Source organism: Magnolia sinica, chromosome 12, assembly GCF_029962835.1.
Source record: "Magnolia sinica isolate HGM2019 chromosome 12, MsV1, whole genome shotgun sequence".
NCBI classification, from domain to species: domain Eukaryota; kingdom Viridiplantae; phylum Streptophyta; class Magnoliopsida; order Magnoliales; family Magnoliaceae; genus Magnolia; species Magnolia sinica.
Window position 1 is genome coordinate 52,219,578 of NC_080584.1, and position 20,561 is coordinate 52,240,138.

At 37.4% G+C, this 20,561-nt stretch overlaps 1 long non-coding RNA gene and 1 other non-coding gene across 2 annotated transcripts; both read left to right on the top strand.

Moving 5' to 3' along the window:
• The first annotated feature begins 5,836 nt into the window (after positions 1–5,836).
• LOC131222086 (small nucleolar RNA R71) lies at positions 5,837–5,943 on the top strand. Its single transcript, XR_009159794.1, has one exon. It is a non-coding gene; the product is annotated as a small nucleolar RNA R71 (small nucleolar RNA).
• Positions 5,944–12,478: 6,535 nt separating this feature from the next.
• Positions 12,479–13,129, top strand: LOC131220510 (uncharacterized). Its single transcript, XR_009158645.1, has 2 exons — positions 12,479–12,749; positions 12,855–13,129. It is a non-coding gene; the product is annotated as an uncharacterized LOC131220510 (long non-coding RNA).
• The last annotated feature ends 7,432 nt before the right edge of the window (positions 13,130–20,561 follow it).

The window sequence follows — 20,561 nt, forward strand, 5'->3', positions numbered from 1 at the left end:
TCTCCTGGAATCAAGCTCACGGTAAACTTCATAATCAAGTTCAAATATTAATCCATTAATTAAAACAATTCTAAACATTGAGTTCCATGAGTGTATAGTGTAATCTCGGCTTAATACCCTGGTTTATTTCTCTATTTCGTGATATCCTTGGCACTCCACAAGAGCATTCAGGTCAATCACAACCTAAACCAAAACCTGCCTCATAGATCAACATCTCAACCCTTGATTTTTTTGTCAAAAGTCATGCTAATGAAAGGAATCAAATCCTCACTTATAGGGAGTAAACCTATGGGAAGATCAGTCATCCAATATTTTCTGAATGTCAACTGTGGGGAATCGAACCTTCACCTATAGGGAGCAAACCTATGGTGAAGACCATTCGCCCAACCTTGGGTATTTTCTTTTTCTTCACTTCTTCTTTTTCTTTTTCTATTGATCATGATAGGAAAATTGTCTAGGCTGGTTCCTTTCATGCTTAGTGATTACCACGTTAGTCCTTCAATATTGAACTGAAACCTTAATGTGTAAGAGAGATGTGACATGTAAAATTATGATTCAATCAGTGTTTAAAACTTCTAATTATGGATTGATAAGTTGCTCTCAACTGTGAAATCTATCAGACAACTAAATCCAAGAGACATAAATCACCAACATCATGTATCTTGTAAGTCTAAATCCAAGATGGCCGTCAAAATCACTTCGAATTCATACGAAATTCTAGAAAAATTTAAAAAATTTCACAATTTCTGCTCAAGACTAAGAAAATACTGATTAGGTAACCTAATCTCCTACCCCCAACTAAAAATCTACATTGTCCTCAATGTAAAAGATATGCTCGCAATGTACATGAGACAATGAAAGTAAATGAGAACTGATGGGAAGATTGTACCTAGACGAGGGATTCAAGAAGCTTTTACACAAAGATCTCAGCATGAAAGCAAGTCAGCACAAGAGAGAAACCAACAAAAGAAAACTATCCTAAAACAATGTAGAAAGTAAATTAACCTAAAACAGCATAAATCAAACTACCCTAGTCCTATGAAAACAGGAAACCTACCTATACCTCCATCAAACTAGGAGATCAATCCTAGTAAATAGGATCAGTCAGAGGTATAGACATGTCCTGTGAATCAAATTTCTTAACAAATGGCTTTAAGAGATGTCTATTTACTTTAAACTCCTTGCCATTGTCAGGATCTCTTATCTCAATGGCCCCATGAAGATACGCAGTGACCACAATGTAAGGGTCAGTCCAGCGAGATCGAAGCTTACCGGGAAGAGATGTAATCGAGAATTATACAAAAGGACTTTTAGACCAGGTGTGAATGACTTCCATAGAATATGTTGGTCTTGAAACGCCTTTATTCTGTCGTTGTAAATTCTCGAGTTCTCGTATGTGTCATTCCGGATTTCTTCGAGTTCATTCAACTGAAGTTTGCGTAGCGAGCCAGCGTTGTCCAAATTGAAATTCAATTTTTTGATTGCCCAGTAGTATCTATGTTCCAACTCCACAGGCAAGTGACAAGCCTTCTCATAGACAAGTCTAAAGGGAGACATTCCAATAGGGGCTTTAAATGCAGTACGGTAAGCCCATAAGGCATCGGTCAATCGGATTAACCAATCCTTACGGTCAGGGTTAACCATTTTCTCCAAAATGTGTTTGATCTCCCTATTAGAAATATCAACTTGCCCACTTGTCTGTGGGTGATATGGGGTGCTCACCTTATGAGAGATACCGTATTTCTTCATTAAACTCTCGAATAGCCTATTACAAAAGTGTGAGCCCCCATCACTAATGATAGCTCGAGGCGTTCCGAATTGGGAAAGGATGTTCTCTTTTAGGAATTTGATGAGCATGCGATGGTCATTATTCCGACACGGAATCGCTTCAACCCATTTAGTGACATAGTCTACAGGGAGCAAAATATATAGATTTTCAAAAGATTGGGGGAATGGTCCTATGAAATCAATGCCCCAGCAATCAAATGCCTCGATGATAAGAATGGGATTCAAGGGCATCATATTTTAACGAGACAATGCTCCCAATTTCTGACAACACTCATAAGCTTTGCAAAACTCATAAGTGTCCCTGAACATAGTGGGCCAGTAAAAGCCACACTGTAAAATCTTAGCTGTGGTCTTTTTGGCAGAAAAGTGACCACCACAGGCCTGTGGATGACAAAAAGAGATGACACTCTGATCCTCAACGTCTGGCACACATCTCCTTAAGATTTGGTCTGGGCAATATTTAAATAAATATGGATCATCCCAAAAAAAAGTTGCGCACCTCGGTGAAAAATTTCTTCTTATCTTGCACAGTCCAATGTGTCAGTATGGAACCTGTGGCAAGATAATTAGCAATATCAGCGAACCAAGGTGAATGGGAGACTCTGAACAATTGTTCATCAGGGAACATGTCATTGATATGTGTCGTTTCAAGGGAATCAGATGGATTAAGGCAAGAAAGATGGTCAGCCATTACATTCTCTACTCCCTTTTTATCGTTTATTTTTAAGTCAAATTCTTGGAGTAGGAGGATCCATCGTATCAGGCGGGGCTTAACATCATTCTTGGACAGAAGATACTTGAGTGCCGCGTGATCAGTGTAAATAATAATCTTGGATCCGATCAAGTAGGACTGAAATGTGTCCAAAGCACACACTACGGCTAAGAATTCTTTTTCTATAGTCGAGTGGTTCACTTGGGCAGGATTTAGAGTCTTACTCACATAATGAATAATGTAGGGTTTCTTATCTTTGCTCTAGCATAGAACCGCCCCAAGAACATAATCAGACGTGTCGCATATAAGTTCAAAAGGAATGCCCCAGTCGGATGGTTGTATGATGGGTGCACTAGTTAACATGCCCTTAAGCTTACTGAAAGCTTCCTGACATGGCTCAGTCCACTCGTATGGTGCATCCTTTTGAAGTAGATTATATAAAAGACGAGAGATGAGACTAAAGTCCTTTATGAATCTTTTGTAAAACCCAGCGTGTCCTAAGAAGGATCGCACGTCCTGTATGTTCTTGGGTGGAGGTAGGTTAGAGATAAGATCAATTTTTGCCTTATCCACCTCAATTCCTTTGGATGAGATAATATGTCCAAGAACAATTTCCTTATGAACCATGAAATGGCACTTCTCCCAATTACGTACCAAGTTCTTTTCTTCACATCTTTTCAGCACACATTTAAGACTCTCTAAGCACTCGCTGAAAGATGAACCGAAAACAGAGAAATCATCCATGAAGACCTCTAGATATTTCCCCACTATGTCAGAAAAGATACTCATCATACATCGCTGAAAGGTGGCAGGGGCATTACATAATCCGAATAACATCCTTCTATAGGTAAAGGTGTTGTAGGGACATGTAAATGTGGTCTTTTCCTGGTCCTCCGGGGCGATTTCAATCTGATTGTAGCCCGAATACTCGTCAAGAAAATAGTAATAGGAATGACCAACTAGCCTTTCCAAGATTTAATCAATAAAGGGCAAAGGAAAGTGGTCCTTCCTCGTGATAGTATTCAGTTTTCTGTAGTCAATGCTCATTCTCCAACTAGTAGTAAGTCTAATTGGCACAAGTTTATTATTGGCATTGACTACGATGGTGATCCCGGACTTCTTAGGAACCACCTAAGTTGGACTCACCCATTGACTATCGGATATGAGGTATATGATACCCACATCTAATAATTTAAGAACCTCGACCTTAACCACTTCCTTCATGTTTGGATTTAGTCTACGTTGTGATTGCCGAGTGATCTTCGCATTATCCTCAAGATATATGCGGTGAGTACAAATCGAGGGGTCGATTCCCTTGAGGTCCGCTACCGTCCATCCAAGGGCTCCCTTATGCTCAATGAGAGTAGATATGAGCATACTCTCTGTTCTTTCTCCAGATGGGTAGAGATCACCACTGGGTATGTCTCATCTTGACCTAAATATGTGTATTTCAAATTAGAGGGCAAAGGTTTTAGGTCAAGATTCGGTGGCTTGAGGTTAGATGGTAGAGGTACTACATCAATTTGTGGCAATTCTTCAAATTGTGGCCTCCACCGGTTAACTTCAAGTACCGGTGCAGTATCAAGTAAGGCACACGTCTTCCTAATCATGTCATCATCAAAATCATGAGAGTGAGCCAGGCACGTCTCTAGAGGGTCAGAGAATAAGGTCAGAAGTGTCGTATCTTCCACGAAAGAGTCAATCATGTTAAAGTTGAGGAAATCGTCATCATCTTCTAAGTTTCTGCCGTTATTGAAAAAGATGTTTGACTCCAATGTCATATTCCCAAAAGACATAGTCATGACACCATTCCTATAATTGATAATTGCATTTGAAGTGGAAAGGAATGGGTGACCAAGAATGACGGGAATCTGAGTGCTCATGTTATTGATGGGTTCAGTGTCCAGGATGATAAAATCTATAAGGTAGTAAAATCTATCAACTTGGACCAACACATTCTCAATTATCCCTCTTGATATATGAACAGAGCGACCAGCAAGTTGTAGTGTGGTTAGGGTGGGTTTTAATTCACCCAAACCTAACTGTTTGTATACCGAGTAGGGAATCAGATTAACGCTCGCTCCTAAGTCAAGAAGTGCGTGATCAATTCAATAGTCCTCGATTACAAATGATATGGTTGGGCTACCGAGATCTTTGAATTTCTGCGACACGTCTTGCTTCAAGATGACACTCACTTTCTCAGTCAAGAAGATTTTCTTTTGAATACTCTACCGTCGTTTGATCGTGCATAAGTCTTTCAGGAATTTGGTATATGAAGGTATCTATTTTACGACATCAAGTAGAGGAATGTTGACTTTCACTTATTTCAACACCTCTAGGATATCCTGAGAGTTAGAGAGAGGTTTTGGTGTGACCAACCATTGGGGAAATGGAGCAACTGGCTTTTCTAGAAGTTCTGGTTCTAATTTTTGTAGGGCATCACTAGGTCCATCATTGTTGTCCTCTTCTGGTTCTTGAGGCTTTTCAGGCCTAACCGGAAGGGTTTTATCAATGATCTTCCCACTCCTAAGAGTAGTGATGGATTTAGCATACTCTATTTGATTTGAAGAGCTAGGGTCACTTATTTCATATTGCGGTTTGGGATTGGGGAGAGGTTGAGTAGGAAGCATCCCATTCCCTCCACTTGTTAATTGTGACTCTATCCTTTGAATAGACGATGCAAGTGTTCCTAATGCTGTGTGGATATCATGAAACGCTTGTGCCGAATTTTGATTAAGTACCTCTTGTTCTCGAATATGTTTTTGATCTGGATCCTCTTGAGGTTTCGCTTGATTTGGAATTTAATTGAAGAAACCTTGAGAGGTAGCAGTTTGTCCATTCCTCTAACTAAAGTTTGGATGATTTTTTCAAACAGGATTGTACGTATTAGAGGTCGGTCCATTGAAAGGTCTTTGATGAGTATTTACGGCATTGGATTGTTCATTCAACACTTCTCGAAAGATAGGTATTGTAGGACAATTTTCAGTTGTATGAATGTTGCAATCATAGATGCCACAAACACTTTCATTAACCTTATCCTTCTTTCCTTTCATGGCCTCAAATTTTCTTATGAGCGTAGTCACTTTATACTTGAGATTATCCTCTTCTTTTAAGAGATACAATCCACCTTTCTCCTTAGATTGAGTTGGCCTAAACGTGGTGTTCGATTTTGGGTAATAGTCCCATGATTGTGTTTTTTCAGCAAGACTATCGAGGTAATTCCATACCTCGTCGACATTTTTATTAATAAATTCTCCATTACACATTGTCTCGACCATTTGGCGCATGAAAGATGTCAGTCCATCGTATAAAAAATTTGTAATGCACCACGTTTCAAAGCCGTGTTATGGGCATGAACTAACTAAATCCTTGAACCTTTCCCAACATTGGTAAAATGTTTCATCCTCCTTTTGAGTAAAGTTCATGATTGCTTTTCTAAGGGTAATCTTTTTATGATGTGGAAAAAATTTCTTTATAAATTCCTTCTGCATATCATTCCATGTGCCAATGGATCTAGGATGCAGTGAATGTAACCACATCTTAGCCTTCTCCTTCAAGGAAAAAGGAAAGAGTTTCAGCCTGACTGTGTCCTCAGACACATTTTTAAAATATAAAGTAGCTATGATCTCATCAAACTCTTTCAAATGTAGATATGGTTCTTCAGATTTAAGCCCATGGAACTTAGGAAGGAGTTGGATAACCCCTGGCTTGATGTCCATATGTCCTGTTTTTTCAGGAAAAATCATGCATGAGGGCATACTCACCCCCACTAGTTGTAAATAATCTCATAAAGTATGAGGTGGGGGTGCTTGATGCACCTCATTCTCATCCTGAATGTCCTCCACCCTAGGTTGGGGTAGAAGAGGTTGGTTTTCAGCCATCACTTCAATTAACTCAGGGGATTTCGAGTGGTGTCTAGTCCTGCGATGGATAGTCAACCCCTCAACCAATCCTTCTTCAGTCAAGAGACGTCGAGTGTTGTCACGGGCCCACTTGGGCATGAAACACTCGCAGCCCTCAATCAAATTCGAAACCTAATCCTAAGAAAGAAAATAAAAATCTAGAAAAAGAAGGTTAGAAAGAAGATACCAAATTGGAGTCCCTAAGTTAAAAACCTGCAAAACAAAACAAAATAAGTTAGATTCTAAAAAGAGAAGGACTAAAATTAGAAAATCCTTAAAAAGAAAGATAGAAGTAAACTAGTTTCTAAAAGAAGAAATTCCTAAAAGAAAGTGAAAATTTCCAAAATAAATTAGGAAAGTCCTAAACTAGAAAGTAAGTTACTAAAAGAGACCGGAAAAATAGAAAGTAGAGAAAAAGCTTACCGAATTAGAAGTTTCTATCTTAAAAGCCAACAAAATAGGAAGGTTAGTTTCTAAACAAAAAGTCTACAAGTAGAAAATTTCTAAAAATAAATTAGGAAACAAAGTTAGATTTTAAAAGAGTTAGAATTAGAAACTTGCTAAGAAAAGAAAACAAATCCTAATCTAGAAATAGCAAGGAAGAAATTAAGAAAGAAAGTACCAATTTAGAAACCTATCTCAGAATCCTACAAAACGGGAAAGTTGGGTTGGTTTCTAAAAAAAAAAAAAACTTAGAATAAGAAAGTTTCTAAAACTAAAATCCTAATTCTAAAAATAGAAAAAGAAGAGAAATTAGAAAGGATTTACCAAATTAGAAGTTTATGTCGAGATCCTACAAAACAGGAAACAGGTTAGTTCTAGAAATCAAATAAAAATAAAAATCTACAACTAAAGTTAGTAAAATCCTAATCTTAAACTAATTCTAAAACCAATTAATTTTAAAGAATCATAACCGTCAATCCCCGGCAACGGCGCCAAAAACTTGTTCACTCCCCGCGTATAGGGTTGTGATGTAGTAATAAACTCAGTGAGACCGAGGTCAAATCCCAAGGGACTAAAACCTGTACGTAATCTGAAACTAAGTAGAATTAGAACTAGACTAAGATAAAATCTAAATCGAATGAATTTGAGGAATAATGGTGAAATAGTAATGTAAAACTTAAGAAATTCAGATGAATGAAACTAGGGATTCAGAGGATCCACTTGTAGAGATCAGGGAGATCTACGGTCGATTCATGAACTCAATTGGACTTTGAGTCCCCATCTTCACCAGTTGGAAGATGTAACCTGAAAATCAATTCTGAACTTCATTTAATCTAGTTTTCAAGAGATCAGACAGGTGTAAATTACAATGAATTCCATCACAAAACCATGCCCATAAGACAAAGCAAACAACAGAATTAAACCAATTCATAGTCAATCTGAGTGATGTATGAATAGTAGGAAGGGTGTCGCCATCTAACCATGCCCAAGAGACGATGGTGAACAACAGGACTTCCTAACTGCGTAATCACAACAAGAGAACAGAAATACTTAAAGCCATCGCAGATCTATTGTAATTTCAGTTACAACAAACCATTAAAAACTAGAAATATTCTTATTATTTAAAACTAGAATCAACATAGTTCATGGCATGAATTAAAGTCGTAGAATTAGTCCCATCATACTACAAGCTTCACCTCTTAGCCCTAGCTAAGAGGTTTAGCCCATCATGGATGGACTAGATCTCTCCATAATTATAAAAAAACAAACAAAATAAACCTAAAGAAACCAAACAACTCTCTCTTTCATCAACTGATGTTCCAAAACTTGGATGCTTGAATCCCACGACTCCTCTCTCTTTTATAGAAACTGAAGTATAAGTCAGTGGAGAGGTGAAGTCAGTGAAGGAGTTGTGTGTACGTTTATGCAGCGAAAGATTCCTTGGCGTAAATCTTGTTATGCAGCCCAGCAGATGAGCATAACACAGCTCACTTTCCTCTCTTCTTTAAGAAAAACCAACTTCCCTTGGGGCGTTTTTGGACGAGATACACGATGGACGATTTGGATTATTCATCTGATTGAACTCAGTGGCCCATAGAATTCCGGAACATCCGGAACTCGCGGACGTGCGAAAACAGGGCCCTCGAACTGACGCTGGACGTTGGTGGGGCCCACTTCCTGGTGTTTCTCAACAAATCCAGTCCGTTCATTAGATTTCTCACGAAAAATCGGTCGAGAATGGTGAAATTGGAGTGATTTCGGCGTGGCCCACAAGTTCTTCCACTCAGTCATCCATCTTGCGTTTGAACGGTTGGTAACCAATCCTTGCTTGTCTTTTGCAATTCCGTCACCTAGGTCTTGGTGATATAGGCCGTAGAATTCTGATGGATGGTCCGAATCAGATCATTGCAGCATGTTGGTGGGCCACAAGGATCACGCGCAACCTTTGTTCGCAGGCGAAAATCACGGCAGTTACCGTTTTTTAAAAAAGCTCGATTAATACGCAGTTTGACTGTGTTATTGATCTGTTGCAACGCGAGTGGACGTGCACTGTGTGTACACCAATCACATAAGGTGAGTCCCTTGATGTTTTTATAAAATCCACACCGACCATCTGCTTATCCATCTCATTTTAAGCGTCCCAAACTTGAAGCAGATCCAAAGATCAGGTGGGCCTCAAATTGCTGATGTGTGGACTAATATGTCTGTTGGGCCACTTTCACAAGGATCCAACAGTTGAAATTTGACGTGTACGATTCATTTATGGTCCTCATACCTCGTATGGAGTTTCAAGCCAAACGGAGGTGGAAACCCTGTGATCTTGCATCTTGGACGACTTTCAGGCCTCTTTAACCTGAATGGCTTGATTTTCTTGTATCCCTGGCATGTAAATCCTTGATCTTGGTCCTATAAAGTTCCGTCCAATACCTTGGTGATGCCAGAGCGTTAAATCCATACCTTTAGCATCCTTTTTAATCCATGCTTGTCAATTCTCCTTGCATCACAAACAAGATTAAAATAACCCATTAAAACAGTATCATGTTCGTAATTCAGGTAATAACTGGGGTCTATTATCCAATATTTGACCCTCAACACTTTGTTGTGAAGTTTGTTGATTTTTTGCATGGATTATTCGATAGTTGAGACCTATTTCTTTTAGTGGTGCCCACCTGTATGTATAGTTGTCGAATTTTTCAAATCTATAAAGTTATATGTATTGTCCCACCCTTTCTGATAAAAAAAAAAGAGTAAATAAATAAAAACTCAAGTTACATGTGATTTTGGGAACCAGTGCTGATAAGTCATCATATACTGAAATTATGTTAAATAATCCTGACTTGGCGAGTAATAGAATTGTCATCTTTAGGAGACGTAGCCAGTGTTCGAAATATCGGTATCGCACTATGTATCGCACCCTTGGGATATAGATATGTATTGGTTATCGCACAGGATATATCGTTTGTATTGCATAATTTATCGCACTTTTTGGGAAACATGGGGAAACATTGAGGAAATGGTTGAAATTTTTAATGAAATGGTGAAGATTGTTAAAAAAGCCCTTAATACACACTTTTAAATTATAACATCTCAAAAAAATATGCACATAATAAGTTTCCTTTGTATAGGGTCCTAAGCTATGCGATGTTTAACTGAACTAAAGCAATTATATTTAAATTGGATGCATGATATTTATAAATATATCATAGTCATGTATGAAAACACAACCAATTCATTGAAAAGCAAAAGAAGAACTAAAGAAGTAAAATTTGAGAAATATACATATTAATGATGGGGACTAGTCGTGGTCTAGACCCACATAAAGTTGCGTGGTGGCTCGTAATCATCATCTCCATCAATTTGGAAGTAGTTTTACATTCCTCCCATTAGTGTGGCCTACCATAGTTTTTTAATTAGGCAGCTTTTGTATGTACAGATCACCGAATGAATGGTGGATTTTACATTTGTAGCATGTCAGATGGAAAATAAATGACATGGTGGACCCTGAAGTGACGTCATCAAGTTCTATAGGGCCCACCATGATGTGTGTTGTATCCACACCGTCCATCCATTTGGAGATATCATTTTAGGCCATGAGAAAAAGAATGAGTCAGATCCAAAGCTCGAGTGGACCCCACCATAAAAAACAGTGGAGAAGGGACGCCCACCATTAAAAATTTCTAAGGGCCACAAAAGTTTTCAATCAAGCTGAAATTTGTTTTTTCCCTTCTTTCATGTCTGTCTTAACTTATAAACAGGTTGGATCTCAGATAAACATCATAGTGGACCTTAGGAAGGTTTCAACAGTGGGCGTCCCTCTCCCCACTATTTTCTGTGGTGGGGTCCACTCCAGATTTGGATCTGACTCATTCTTTGTCTCATGCCTTAAAATGATATAGGCAAATGTATAGATGGTGTAGATATAAAACATACATCATGGTGTGCCCCACAGAACTTGATGTGTCACTTCAGTAGCTAGTCTGGCTACACAACCTGTCATTATCTTCCACGTCCGGATGCGGATTGCGTACTAGCCCCGCCTGTCCCTAGATCGGAACGAGTAGTTCTGTGGGCGGGCCCCACCATGATGTATCTGTACATTCAAGCCGTCAATCCCTTTTCTCAGATTATTTTAAGGCATGAGCATAAAAATGAGGCAGATCCAACGCTCAAGTGGACCACACCAAATAATAAGCATGGTTGCATTAAAATGCACAAAGCATTAAATGTTGGTTGGTGCTCTGTTGGCCCCACCATAATGTATTTGTTTCATCCATTTTTACGGATAATTTTAAGATTGACACAAAAAATTATAGGCATGTAAATCATAGGTGGACCACACCACAGGAAAACAATAATGATTGGATATCCACCATTAAAATCCTCCTAAGGCCCACTGTACTGTTTATTTGACATCATTTATTGATTGGGTCCTAAAGACCAAGATGAAGGGAAGAAATAAATATCAGGTTGATCCAAGGCTTTTATGGCTCCTAAAACGTTTTTAATGGTCAACGCTCATTCAACATTGTTTCCTGTAATGTGGTCCACTTGAGTTGTGGATATGGTTTAATTTTGGGCTCAACACCTAAAATGATCAGTAAAAACGGATGGACGGCGTGGATAAACCACATACAATCACGGTGGGCCCAACAGAGTTTACTTTGCAAGATAAGAGCGTGCTACGCTCAATACGCAATCCCACACCCGTCATTGATGGGGCACATTACGTCGCCAAGTTATGTGGGTCCCACCATCATTCATGCACTGTATCAACTCCGTACATCAGCTTTATCATATAATTTTATGGCTTTAAACCAAAATTTAATCATATCCAAATTTTAAGTGGACCACACCACCTGAAATAATGTGAATTGAAGTCTACCGTTGAAAACTTCTCAGGGCCCACAAAAGTTTTAGATCAAGATGATATTTGTGTTTTCCATTCATCCATGCCTACATGATCTTATGAACAATTTGGATGACACATAAACATCACCGGGGGCCTTAGAAATGTTTCAACGGTGGAAATCAATACTTCTAATGTTTCCTTTGGTATGGTCTACTTGAGCTTTTGATATACTTCAGTTTTGGGCTCAACCCCTAAAATGATCTAGAAAAACATATGGACGGTGTGGATAAACCACATGAATTCACAGTGGGCCCAACAGAGTTTACTCAGTACGATGAGAGTGTACCGAGTAACTCAGTACGCGTCACCATTTCATTTAAACCTATCCGCGCGCTCCATTTTCACCCACCGCACCCCTCTCCTTCACATTCCTTCTCCTTCACGAATGCATGCATTCCGGAGCGATGTTCGCGGCGACGTTTCCTCAATCCGGCCTAATTTCTCGCTGGAATCTCGGAAAAATTCCCACCTTCGATCACCGATCTTCACTGCGGCCTACAGGTACTCTCCGATTTCTCTTATTTTTTTCTGATTCTTCACATATACGTAGCTTTTAATGGTCGGTTGTGGCGATACCAACGATATATCGACGATATATCGGCCGATGTCTGGATTTTAGATTTTTTTATATCTTCCGGAGGTTATTGTGAGGGTTTCGTCTCGCAAGGGTGCGATAACGATAATATCAGCCGATAGTATCGATATTTCGAAAACTGGACGTAGCCAAGTTCTGCATTTATTTTTCTTTTTCTTTTTCTTTTTTTTCCTTTTTGAAGGATAAATGATGTTATGACACCAAAATTTTTCACTTGCTTGAAAATGTAAATATCATGATAAGTTAATAAACTGTTGTTAGAGTGCAAGTAGTATTATTTTGGAAAAATTGATGTTTTTTTCTTTCAATTTTCCATTTTATGGCCCATTATCAGGTCCACCATTTTTATCATCATCCCCATTGATTTCGTGATCAGGTGGGCCACAAAGTACAAGATAAGTAAGTTTTCGATTGCTTTAATATGTATTTTAATGCAATATTGAGTTGAATTCCAATCTCTAACTCTGATACCAATTAATTTCTTTTTACTATTTTGTTTTGCAGGTTTTAGGCATGGATGAATGGGAGCTATAGATCGATGGATTTTATTTATTTATTTATTTATTTTTGAAACTATTCAATTTATTATTGTAAATATTATTCGCGGCAGCTCGATGCATGTGAAAGGGCCACATAGGCATGTATTTTTTTATACGAAAACAATCACTAGGTACAATCTACTTCCTAAGAGGAATGTGAAATCAGGTGGGCCTTGCCCAAAAGGGTCAATGATAAGGTCCATCATTTTATGGAATTAGGAGCAAGTACATGTAGGTTAAGTTGTGATTCTAGAGCCACCAAACGCAGCTATGTGCCTAAATGCTAATTGAAGTGTTAGTAAAGTTAAATCAGTCCCACATGTATCAAGACATTTGAGTTTAAATAAGCTTTGGATCCCAAAAATTCAAATACCACAATGTACCGTACAAACTGTCAGTAAATCCCACATGAAGCGGCAGCCAGGACAACCGTTAGTAAATCCCACATGCAGTGGCAGCCAACACAACTGCCAGTAAAGGGAACATGACTACCGATAAAGCCTTTAACGACCGAGGCTTTACCAGCTGTTAGCTAACCGCAAGCAAAGGCTTTGCCAGCGGTTTTCTGGGCCTTTGTTGGCGGTTTTGACCACTGGTAAAGGCCAGTTTTCTTGTAGTGGCTGGAGATAGCACACCAGAGCCAAATGGCTTCTCAATGCTTGTTGGGACATTGTGGGGCACGATATCTACAAGGTAGCATGTAATTTCTTTGAGGGCAGCCAAATCCTGAGAGCTTTTTAATTTCCCTTAACTTGATTTCAAAGGTGAAAACCCCAAAAATAAATAAATAAAAGAAAAAGAAAAAAAGTACTGATTTCAGGCTAAACAGTCTGTGTAACTGTGTATATAAAATTCTTTTCAAAATCATAGCTACGATACTTAATGCACTTCTTTCGATCATTGTATCTAAAGAAGGGGCATTCGTCAATGGAAGATCATCAAAGAGAATATTGCTATGGCAAATGAGTTGGTCATGGACATGATTCAGAAAGTTAGGAGGTAACAATTAGATTATTAAATTAGACATGGAAAAAGCATATGATTATGTGAAATGGGAGGTAGAAAGTTAGGAGGTAATAATTAGATTATTAAATTAGACATGGAAAAAGCATATGATTATGTGAAATGGGAGGTTCTAAAGACTTCTTGGCAAATTTGGGTTCTTGGATAGATGGGTTGCCCTAGTAGAGAATTGTTAGAAAGGTAAGGGGCATAGCGTTTTCTTATTCAAGTCAACTATAGGTATGAGACTAGGAGATGTCATCTCTTGGTTCCCTACTCACGGCTCAATGGTAGACGTTGTGAGTTTCAACACTAAGGTTATGGGTTTGAGTGCCTATGTGGTGTTAAAAGCTTTAGCGGGGGCTTAAAGGCTCTCATTTTGAGGGGTTTTTATCGGCACTTCACATCCCCTCAGCTTACTCCATTGTGTCTTTCCCTTTTTGCGTACGACACTATTGCTTCTGAATGGCAGGTCGGAATCGCTTAGATAGTAAAAGCTTCTTATGCAAATATGAAACTTAGGCAGAGGTCAGGTGAGGGTGCTCCATTTCAGCCCCTAGTCCTAAAAATTGTTAGCCGGTTAGCAGGAAGGAAAGCATGCCTCTTATCCACGGCAGGAAAATGGTGCTACTTAAGCATGTGTCATTGGGTATTCCTCTCCATTTGCTTACTGCCTTTGAGGTTCTAAAGGTTGTTATCAAAAGAATTGAAAGTTGTTTTTGCAGACTTCTTTTGGAGAGATTTTGAAGGTAAACTCAAAAGGCATTGGGTGAGTTGGAAAAGTATATATTTTCTTTTCGAAAGAGAATGGATGCTTGATCTTCTAATGAAAATGGGCTAGTTGGTGGTGGAGAACAGTGGAAGGGGTATTTGAATGTATTTTGTGCAATCTAAGTACAAGGTTCATGATTCCAATCTCTTAGTGGTCTGCACTGCATGGCGAGGTTGAGCTTTTGGCTCGGTGTGTCTAAATGCTTCCTGGTAATTCAAGATGGCTTCTTAGCCATGGTAGAATCAATTTGTAGGATATCAATTGGTTTGATCTTAGGCCTCCCCAAGATGTTGGGGACTGTGGAAGCACACAAAGATGAATCAGTAAGGAAAGTATTTCCATCGCAATAACCAAGTCCAAGCATAAACAAACTAAATTTAACATAGAAAAACCCTTATGAGAAAAAACCATGGCACCAAGTGATGGTAATGCATTATGAAAGCATAAATTACAAGAGATAGAGATTACTCAATTCAAACAATCATCAAATCAGCCTTACAAGCCCTTGAAAACCCTAGGAATGAATTAGAAAGCTCTAAGAAACGTTATTGTTCTCTCCTAATCCCAATTACACTCATATATATAGCCTTTATGAGAATCACAATTGAAATAGGAAACAAATCCCGCACTAATGCAACTCTGCGTAAATTTGCTCGATGGCACTTTAATAAGACTTCGATGGCATCGACAGACTGTTGATGACATTGAACCCCTTCGATGTCATCGAATAAAATACCAAAACGTTCCAGTGACTAAACATGTATTTTCAAATTTTTCCGTTAACATCAAGAATGACTTTGATTTCATCAAACAACCTTCGATGGCATCGAACATCTTTCGATAGCATCGAGCAGGACACCTAAAGTGTCTAGCAACCAACATGAGAAAGTTTGAATTTTTTCGATGACATCGAGCCGACTTCGATGGCATCAAGTTGCCATCGACAGACCTGTTGATTTACAGATTTAAAAACATCAATCAGCAATCTCTATCATGTCGTCAATCGCCAATCTTTATAACTTCTTTTTCTTCATCTCTAATTTCGTCTTGCATCATAGCTCCACCATTACTTCTCGTGTACACTCCGTCTTTTATTATTCATTTGCCAAGCCTAGAGAAGTTGCATAGAACTTGAACTTCTTTGTAGGAACCACCTTAGTGAGCATGTCCGCCGAATTCACACTCGAGTGAATCTTTTCCAAAGTTACGCCTCCTTCCTCAAGCATCTATCGGATAAAATGGTGACGAACATCAATGTTTTTAATACATGAGTGATAAACAGAATTTTTAGCTAAATTGATCATATTTTTGCTGTCACAATTAACCGGCGTGGCCTCCTTCTGAAGCCACAACCAATTTATTATCCCTTTCAACCAAATACCTTCCTGGAATACCTCTGTCACTGACATATACTCAGCTTCGGTTGTGGAAAGAGTCATCACATAGTAAAGCTTCAACATCCAACTGATCGCTCCACCCACTAGCACAAATGAGTACTTGAAAGTTGACCTTCTAGTATCCACACTGCTTGCATAATCAGAATCTACATAACCTACTCGCTTGGCACCTAATCTCTCAAATGTAAAGACATAGTCTCATATACTTTGAATATATCGAAATAGCCATTTCACTACTTCCCAGTATTGCTTTCTGGGGTTAGACATGTATCTACTAACAACAGCTATCGTATGTGAAATATTTGGTCTAGTACAGACCATGACATATATCAAACTGCCAATCGCATTCAAATAAGGCACATGAGACATCTCTTATTTTTCTTTATCGGTTTTAAAATACTGTTCAGAAGCTTAAAATGAGTTACGTGATGAACGCAAACCGGCTTTCCCCTGTCCATCCCATACTTCATCAACACCTTCTCAAGGTATTCTTTCTGATATAATGAAAGCCTGCTCTTTTTCTTATCTCTGTGTATATAATGTCAGAAATCATCTTTACAGCCCTCAAATCTTTTATCTCAAATCGATAACTGAGTCTTCAGTATGTTGATCTCAGACATGTTATGATTGACGATTAACATGTCATCAACATATAACACCATGATGTTTAGTTAGATCTGACCACCTAAGCAACCACATTTTGACTTATCTTTTAGACTTAAAAATGTCTTTTTAAATCTAATTATATACTAAAGTTTTGATTTAAGCTCATACATGGACTGTTGGATGATCTAAATGTAGTTTCATGTACATATGACTTGAGGAAGAATAGTCATTGTTTCACTTACTTTGCTAACGTGTTGGGGAAACTCATGGGGACCACGTGATGTAACCATTACAAATAAAGAGATCAAATTTGGGTTAGTAGGTGGACACATGTCAATGTGCGAACCACCTATTGTTTGGGTTATATGAAGCTCTTGTGTGCTGATTTTTTATACAAGTAAAGAGGGCCTCTTAGGCCTTTTAGGCCTCTTGGCCAAGAGTTTAGCTTTATACGTATGGCCCACTAGTACCCTAACTTGTCCATTTTTTTAGGTCAACAAAAAGAACAAAAAATCATGAATTTGGTATTTTGAGAAAACTAGTTCCTTGTATGATTAGCTTGGTGAATTTATCATTCCCATTGAAATAATTGTGATTGTGGAACACTAGGGTGGGCTTCATTACATAAGAGACATTTAAAAATAAAGGAAGTCTTGCCAAAGCTTAATTGGCCTGCATCAAGCCTATTACCCTATAAAATTACATGATTGGGCTACTTTGGGCTATTCCTAAGGTTGGGCTTGGTGCACCTAAGGGACTAATCGAGACCGTCGCACACAAAAAATCATGGGTTGTGGTTTTCAAATATGCCTACATGTAAGATTTAGGAAGAACCATAAATTTTACTACAATTGGTCTAAATGGTGTAACATTACCACTATTGGGCTTAGAATAGTGACTTTGGGCTTTTAAATGGACTTAAGGGAAATATCTTATTTAGAGAAAATAATTAAGGTTTAAAAGTGAATTTGAGGGATCACATGAGAATAGAACAATTAAATTGAGCCCATAGGGATTTTGGGCTACTTTGAGCAAAAAGCCAGTTAATTGCCTAAATCATTAACATAGGACCCAAGTATGTAATTTGTGATTATTTACAAAATTGGACAACTCATGTAAAATTAGTGTGGAGGACTTGAACTATGGAAATAAATTTGGATTTCGAATTCCATAACTAAACCTAAGTGAACCTGAGTCGTGAACAGTCCATATGTGTCACTAAATTAAAACCTAATTTATGATAGCTCACATTTGTGGTCACTCTAATAGACTGTTGGCGCATTTAAGCGAGTCTAGGCTAGATTAGGGGACTTGTGAAGTGAACCCGAGACTATTGTTTGTGCGGTGGTTATTTAGGATGAAATTCATCTTAATTAGGAAGTGTTATTTATAGTAAGTTTTTTGAATTAGTAGTATGAAGGGCCAAGAACAAGCCATCCGATAAGAAGAGGGAGCTCAAAAAGAAAACTAAATGAGAAGCATACGCTAAGGACCTTGATTTGTGTTCCTCATATGCTTGTGGGAACATGTTGGCAAGTGGTTCTAAATCCAAGATATTTATGTTTACTGACTTAATTTGTTAAGTTTCTATATTTTGAAAGTTAATGTGAAATGTATTATTTTTTAAAAGTTTCTATATTTGAAACATTATTATATATGTGTTCTTTTCAGATAGTTTCTATATTTGCAAAGATATTGTTAAATGTATTATTTTCGGAAAGTTTTTTATTTGAAAAATTATGAGGAAATAAGTTATTTAAAAAGTTGCTTTCATTCATGTTTATGATATTAGAGGAAGGAAATTATGAATGAGTGTGAGGATTATTCATGAGTGAATGTGAGATTATTCCAGTATGAATTCATAGAGTAATGGTGAGGATGTGTCGAAGAGTGAAAGTGAGGTTTATGAGTGATTGTGAGGTATGTTTATGAGTGAATAAATTATGAGTGTAAGGACTGCGTGTCGATCGGGAGGAATCCCTATGAATGAATGACTCCTTTGTAGAATTCAGCATAGCCAGGATGAAGGCACCTCTGTCTGTTGAACTGGAGATGAGTGAATATGAGTGATGATTAATACCGAATGATGAGTGATGTTAAGTGCATTAATTTAGTGATGAATGAGATTTGATCAATTTAGAAAGGAATTAGACCTAATGATAAGTCATACTTTGAGTTGTGATAAATCATGCATATACTTTTATTTTACAAGTGTTTTTCGGTAAATCTCTATATTTGCAAAACCCTTGTTATTTCTTGTATTCAGAACCATTTGTAGGGCAATCTTGCTCATACTATTTATTGATAGAAAATTGCAGACTAAGGAGCAAGTCAAGATGCTTCGGAGTTGGCTAGATAAGATTGATAGCGTGGATCATTTGCTTTAAATGGATGTTGGAATTAAACATTATTAAATTTGATCGTTTATATTTTCTGTTGCTTTGAATATTTGATATATTAGTGGATGATGGATAGTTTAGTTAAATTCAAATGTATGATTATTATTTCATTTTATTTATTTATTTTTATGAATTGAATGTAGATTGTAAGAAAGTGCTACAGTTAGCCTTAACCCTAGTTTCGAATTTGGGGGCATAACAACACCAATGACAAAAAAATAAAAATTAAAAAAAAAATGAAATAAAATGAAAAGAAAGAAAAAAAAAAAAAAAAAAGAGAGATTTCATATTCGCAAAGTCTCACTCATAAAGGTGGGCTAGTGCTACTTATGTGATTTTAAAAAGGTTGGATTGAGTTCCTAATGAGGTCTGTAGTTATTATAATGAAATGTGAGTAACAGAACATTCTTGATGGAGTATTGACCTATATGTAGGGCCCAACCCTATTCAAAATTATGATTTTTCAAGCCCAAGCCCAACCCATTGACACCCTTACCTATATGAGTGTGAAAGTGCAACTACTTAAGAAAATTTAAGATAAATTTCTAAAGTACTTATGAAATAGAATATTCACACATGGTCATAACGTGCTAGCTAAGTGTTGGATTTAGTGGTTGAAAAAAATGTGAGTGAAGTAATTCAAGTCATATGGTGAAAGAAAATTATATCAATACTCAATTCACTAATTATCCTATAAAAATCAACTTAATTTATAAGGTAAAATGTTCAAGTTGAAAGACAATCCTACCTATTCACATCTTTCTACTTAAACTATATTTTTGAACTTTATTTATTTTGAAACTAAGAACAGAATGTTGTATTTTTGATGTTTCAAAATAAAGAAAATATTTTGTTTAAATTGTGCTCTCTTGTTACATGAGTGGGTTTAGTTTTTATTTTCTACCAAGAATCACCTCTTTTCATTAGTCATTTATTTATGTTAAATGTCCCTTACTTTGGTTCATGTCCTTTATTTTAATATGTGACCTTTGCCTTATTACATTACTCTTATTTATTTATGTAACTTTTCACTAAAGAGAAAGGTGCATGTTGATTCTCTATATAAAGAAGCCTTTCACAATTTAATATTTTTATGTGCCATGCCCTACACTTTGATTACAGAGTGTGAACCCTCAGACCCGAGTTACAGTCTATAACTCATACACTAAGTATACATAAATTCGCCCATCAAATAGTTGATTCAATGCATGTTTTAATGCAATCTAAGTTCTCACCATGCAATCATTCACACCAGTACACGATCTTTGTTATTACCTATCCTATCATATTCTCAAACACAATCAACCATGTCCACTTATTTGGAACTTTTATTCAACTATAATATTTGTCTTTAACAAATCTTAACTATGAAGCATGAATTATCCCATATAACATTAGTAACTAAAAGAATAAAAAATTAAATATCTATAAACTAATTTCATAAACATAATCATCCATCTAATGCGGTAAGCTTATCTTCTGCCAAATACGACCAT